The following is a 5,711-nucleotide window of genomic DNA, read 5'->3' as shown; positions in this document are numbered from 1 at the left end:
ACTGACAAGAACAGTAGCTTCTCTTCAGTCCAGTACACTGTACTTGCTGGGAAGAGACACGAGTGCTATTTTCCCTGTGTAAGGCAATGGGAGCGCAATAGTGACTCTCCTAACCAGAAAACAACTCTTGCTAGTAGGACAAGAAACTGCATGTGATTCAACTCCATTTCTGACTGGGAAACAAACACTAGCTCGCCTTAGAAGAAACACACTCTGCTTTTGAGAAAAGAGCACTCTTCTACTCTACTGTGTTTCCTAAAGGGCCAGAAGAGTGAGCTTGCTCAGAACAAAAGAACTGTGCTTCCTACACATACGGGCCATATCTAGTTCAACTCTGCTTAGGAAACTGACAAGAACAGTAGGTTCTCTTCAGTCCAGTACACTGTACTTGCTGGGAAGAGACCTGAGTGCTATTTGCCCTGTGTATGGCAATGGGAGCACAATAGTGACTCTTCTTACCAGAAAACAACTCTTGCTCGTAGGACCAAAAACTGCATGTGATTCAACTCCATTACTGACTGGGAAACAAACACTAGCTCGCCTTAGAAGAAACACACTCTGCTTTTGAGAAAAGAGCACTCTTCTACTCTACTGTGTTTCCAATAGGGCCAGAACAGTGAGCTTGCTCAGAACAAAAGAACTGTGCTTCCTGCACACACGGGCCATATCTAGTTCAACTCTGCTTAGGAAACTGACAAGAACAGTAGCTTCTCTTCAGTCCAGTACACTGTACTTGCTGGGAACAGACGCGAGTGCTATTTGCCATGTGTAAGGCAATGGGAGCACAATAGTGACTCTCCTAACCAGAAAACAACTCTTGTTCGTAGGACAAGAAACTGAATGTGATTCAACTCCATTTCTTACTGGGAAACAAACACTAGCTCGCCTTAGAAGAAACACACTCTGCTTTTGAGAAAAGAGCCCTCTTCTACTCTACTGTGTTTCCAATAGGGCCAGAACAGTGATTTTGCTCAGAACAAAAGAACTGTGCTTCCTACACCCACGGGCCATATGTAGTTCAACTCTGCTTAGGAAACTGACAAGAACAGTAGCTTCTCTACAGTCCAGTACACTGTACTTGCTGGGAACAGACACGAGTTCTATTTGCCCTTCGTAAGGCAATGGGAGGGCAATAGTGACTCTCCTAACCAGAAAACAACTCTTGCTCGTAGGACAAGAAACTGCATGTGATTCAACTCCATTTCGACTGGGAAACAAACACTAGCTCGCCTTAGAAGAAACACACTCTGCTTTTGAGAAAAGAGCACTCTTCTACTCTACTGTGTTTCCAATAGGGCCAGAACAGTGAGCTTGCTCAGAACAAAAGAAGTGTGCTTCCTACACACACGGGCCATATCTAGTTCAACTCTGCTTAGGAAACTGACAAGAACAGTAGCTTCTCTTCAGTCCAGTACACTGTAATTGCTGGGAACAGACACGAGTGCTATTTGCCCTGTGTAAGGCAATGGGAGCGCAATAGTGACTCTCCTAACCAGAAAACAACTCTTGCTCGTAGGACCAGAAACTGCATGTGATTCAACTCCATTTCTGACTGGGAAACAAACACTAGCTCGCCTTAAAAGAAACACACTCTGCTTTTGAGAAAAGACCACTCTTCTACTCAAATGTGTTTCCTATAGGGCCAGAACAGTGAGCTTGCTCAGAACAAATGAACTTTGCTTCCTACACACATGGGCCATATCTAGTTCAACTTTGCTTAGGAAACTGACAAGAACAGTAGCTTCTCTTCAGTCCAGTGCACCGTACTTGCTGGGAACAGACACGAGTGCTATTTGCCCTGTGTAAGGCAATGGGAGCGCAGTAGTGACTCTCCTAACCAGAAAAAAACTCTTGCTCGTAGGACAAGAAACTGCATGTGATTCAACTCCATTTCTGACTGGGAAACAAACACTAGCTCGCCTCTCGAGAAACACACTCTGCTTTTGAGAAAAGAGCACTCTTCTACTCTACTGTGTTTCATACAGTGCCAGAAGAGTGAGCTTGCTCAGAACAAAAGAACTGTGCTTCCTACACACACGGGCCATATCTAGTTCAACTCTGATTAGGAAACTGACAAGAACAGTAGCTTCTCTTCAGTCCAGTACACTGTACCTGCTGGGAAGAGACGTGAGTGCTATTTGCACTGTGTATGGCAATGGGAGTGCAATAGTGACTCTTCTTACCAGAAAACAACTCTTGCTCATAGGACCAAAAGCTGCATGTGATTCAACTCCATTACTGACTGGGAAACAAACACTAGCTCTCCTTAGAAGAAACACACTCTGCTTTTGAGAAAAGAGCACTCTTCTACTCTACTGTGTTTCCTAAAGGGCCAGAACAGTGAGCTTGCTCAGAACAAAAGAAGTGTGCTTCCTACACACACGGGCCATATCTAGTTCAACTCTGCTTAGGAAACTGACAAGAACAGTAGCTTCTCTTCAGTCCAGTACACTGTACTTGCTGGGAACAGACGCGAGTGCTATTTGCACTGTGTATGGCAATGGGAGTGCAATATTTACTCTACTTACCAGAAAACAACTCTTGCTCAAAGGACCAGAAACTGCTTGTGATTCAACTCCATTTCTGACTGGGAAACAAACACTAGCTCGATTTACGAGAAACACACTCTGCTTTTGAGAAAAGAGCCCTCTTCTACTCTACTGTTTTTCCAATAGGGACAGAACAGTGAGCTTGCTCAGAACAAAAGAACTGTGCTTCCTACACCCACGGGCCATATCTAGTTCAACTCTGCTTAGGAAACTGACAAGAACAGTAGCTTCTCTTCAGTCCAGTACACTGTACTTGCTGGGAACAGACACGAGTGCTATTTGCCCTGTGTAAGGCAATGGAAGGGCAATAGTGACTCTCCTAACCAGAAAACAACTCTTGCTCGTAGGACAAGAAATTGCATGTGATTCAACTCCATTTCTGACTGGGAAACAAACACTAGCTCGCCTTAGAAGAAACACACTCTGCTTTTGAGAAAAGAGCACTCTTCTACTCTACAGTGTTTCCAATAGGGCCAGAACAGTGAGGTTGCTCAGAACAAAAGAAGTGTGCTTCCTACAAACACGGGCCATATCTAGTTCAACTCTGCTTAGGAAACTGACAAGAACAATAGCTTCTCTTCAGTCCAGTACACTGTACTTTCTGGAAACTGACGCGAGTGCTATTTACCCTGTGTAAGGCAATGGGAGCACAATAGTGACTCTCCTAACCAGAAAACAACTCTTGCTTGTAGGACCAGAAACTGCATGTGATTCAACTCCATTTCTGACTAGGAAACAAACACTAGCTCGCCTTAGAAGAAACATACTCTGCTTTTGAGAAAAGACCACTCTTCTACTCAAATGTGTTTCCTATAGGGCCAGAACAGTGAGCTTGCTCAGAACAAAAGAACTGTGCTTCCTACACACACGGGCCATATCTAGTTCAACTTTGCTTAGGAAACTGACAAGAACAGTAGCTTCTCTTCAGTCCAGTACACTGTACTTGCTGGGAACAGACACGAGTGCTATTTGCCCTGTGTAAGGCAATGGGAGCGCAATAGTGACTCTCCTAACCAGAAAACAACTCTTGCTCATAGGACAAGAAACTGCATGTCATTCAACTCCATTTCTGACTGGGAAACAAACACTAGCTCTCCTTAGAAGAAACACACCCTGCTTTTGAGAAAATAGCACTCTTCTACTCTACTGTGTTTCCAATAGGGCCAGAACAGTGAGCTTGCTCATAACAAAAGAACTGTGCTTCCTACACACACGGGCCATATCTAGTTCAACTATGCTTAGGAAACTGACAAGAACAGTAGCTTCTCTTCAGTCCAGTACACTGTACTTGCTGGGAACAGACACGAGTGCTATTTGCACTGTGTATGGCAATGGGAGCGCAATAGTGACTCTCCTTACCAGAAAACAACTCTTGCTCATAGGACAAGAAACTGCATGTGATTCAACTCCATTTCTGACTGGGAAACAAACACTAGCTCGCCTCTCGAGAAACACACTCTGCTTTTGAGAAAAGAGCACTCTTCTACTCTACTGTGTTTCATACACTGCCAGAAGAGTGAGCTTGCTCAGAACAAAAAAACTGTGCTTCCTACACACACGGGCCATATCTAGTTCAACTCTGATTAGGAAACTGAACAAGAACAGTAGCTTCTCTTCAGTCCAGTACACTGTTCTTGCTGGGAAGAGACGCGAGTGCTATTTGCACTGTGTATGGCAATGGGAGCACAATAGTGACTCTTCTTACCAGAAAACAACTCTTGCTCGTAGGACCAAAAACTGCATGTGATTCAACTCCATTTCTGACTGGGAAACAAACACTAGCTCGCCTTAGAAGAAACACACTCTGCTTTTGAGAAAAGAGCACTCTTCTACTCTACTGTGTTTCCTAAAGGGCCAGAACAGTGAGCTTCCTCAGAACAAAAGAAGTGTGCTTCCTACACACACGGGCCATATCTAGTTCAACTCTGCTTAGGAAACTGACAAGAACAGTAGCTTCTCTTCAGTCCAGTACACTGTACTTGCTGGGAACAGACGCGAGTGCTATTTGCACTGTGTATGGCAATGGGAGAGCAATATTTACTCTCCTTACCAGAAAACAACTCTTGCTCATAGGACCAGAAACTGCTTGTGATTCAACTCCATTTCTGACTGGGAAACAAACACTAGCTCGACTTACGAGAAACACACTCTGCTTTTGAGAAAAGAGCCCTCTTCTACTCTACTGTTTTTCCAATAGGGCCAGAACAGTGAGCTTGCTCAGAACAAAAGAACTGTGCTTCCTACACCCACGGGCCATATCTAGTTCAACTCTGCTTAGGAAACTGACAAGAACAGTAGGTTCTCTTCAGTCCAGTACACTGTACTTGCTGGGAAGAGACCTGAGTGCTATTTGCCCTGTGTATGGCAATGGGAGCACAATAGTGACTCTTCTTACCAGAAAACAACTCTTGCTCGTAGGACCAAAAACTGCATGTGATTCAACTCCATTACTGACTGGGAAACAAACACTAGCTCGCCTTAGAAGAAACACACTCTGCTTTTGAGAAAAGAGCACTCTTCTACTCTACTGTGTTTCCAATAGGGCCAGAACAGTGAGCTTGCTCAGAACAAAAGAACTGTGCTTCCTGCACACACGGGCCATATCTAGTTCAACTCTGCTTAGGAAACTGACAAGAACAGTAGCTTCTCTTCAGTCCAGTACACTGTACTTGCTGGGAACAGACGCGAGTGCTATTTGCCATGTGTAAGGCAATGGGAGCACAATAGTGACTCTCCTAACCAGAAAACAACTCTTGTTCGTAGGACAAGGAACTGAATGTGATTCAACTCCATTTCTTACTGGGAAACAAACACTAGCTCGCCTTAGAAGAAACACACTCTGCTTTTGAGAAAAGAGCCCTCTTCTACTCTACTGTGTTTCCAATAGGGCCAGAACAGTGATTTTGCTCAGAACAAAAGAACTGTGCTTCCTACACCCACGGGCCATATGTAGTTCAACTCTGCTTAGGAAACTGACAAGAACAGTAGCTTCTCTACAGTCCAGTACACTGTACTTGCTGGGAACAGACACGAGTTCTATTTGCCCTTCGTAAGGCAATGGGAGGGCAATAGTGACTCTCCTAACCAGAAAACAACTCTTGCTCGTAGGACAAGAAACTGCATGTGATTCAACTCCATTTCGACTGGGAAACAAACACTAGC

Source organism: Peromyscus eremicus, unplaced genomic scaffold (assembly GCF_949786415.1).
Source record: "Peromyscus eremicus unplaced genomic scaffold, PerEre_H2_v1 PerEre#2#unplaced_79, whole genome shotgun sequence".
In the NCBI taxonomy this organism is placed as follows: domain Eukaryota; kingdom Metazoa; phylum Chordata; class Mammalia; order Rodentia; family Cricetidae; genus Peromyscus; species Peromyscus eremicus.
The sequence above is the reverse complement of the archived record's forward strand: the minus strand, read 5'-3'. Positions refer to the sequence as shown.